Source organism: Littorina saxatilis, linkage group LG17 (genome assembly GCF_037325665.1).
Source record: "Littorina saxatilis isolate snail1 linkage group LG17, US_GU_Lsax_2.0, whole genome shotgun sequence".
NCBI classification, from domain to species: Eukaryota; Metazoa; Mollusca; class Gastropoda; order Littorinimorpha; family Littorinidae; genus Littorina; species Littorina saxatilis.
The window spans coordinates 47674122-47674912 of NC_090261.1; positions in this window are offsets into that span (position 1 = coordinate 47674122).

Below are 791 nucleotides of genomic sequence, written 5' to 3' on the forward strand. Positions count from 1 at the left end.
TGTTGGTGTGTGAATGAATGTTCGTGACCGTCTGTTTGTTTGGTGCCAGTTTCTCTGTTGTTTTTGTTTTTGTTTTTGCATTAGCCAAGTACTTTTCATGCAGTTCTCACCGTTATGTTTTAAATTTTTCCTTTAGTGGAGCTATAAGATTCCTACACCCACCATCATTTTGTCTTCATGCTCCAGAATATTCGATCAATCATACACTCTCTTACAAAAATAAAAGGAAGAAATTTGAGGTTCCTGCTCGTGGAAGATCGTTCCATCATACCATCTTTTAACGAATACGCTCAAACCTTGCCTCTAATTTACCACACGAAATGCGAAATGGCTTTTTCATCGGTGACGTCATCCGTGATGACGGAACGCATTCGTCGTCATCGCGGCTTACCCCTCATTACAAGAAAAGTGCTCCCAGCGCTCATTCCCTGCAGCAATTAAGGTTGGGCACCCGCGCTCAGGTTTTGGCTCATTAAAACCGAAACGTCAGGTAAAATTAATTGCCGACCGGTTCAGAATTTGTACCAGTCGTATGTCTGAGACATCATTAGCGTGTTCGAGGTTAGAGAGTCCCGGGACGGGTTAGTCTCGGCTGCGAAGCGAAACTAATGGTAAATGACACGCTTGGTAAATGGACATTCAGATGCCTTTTAATGAGGAAGAAGTAGTTTAGTCGCGGTTCTTCAGCGTTCATTGTAGTTTTAGTTATAATGCAAAGCTTCGTGCCATGGCTCTGAGCAGAACACAGTTGCAACGGCGGCCTCGTTTGCAGATCTTTTTCCTTGTAAGGA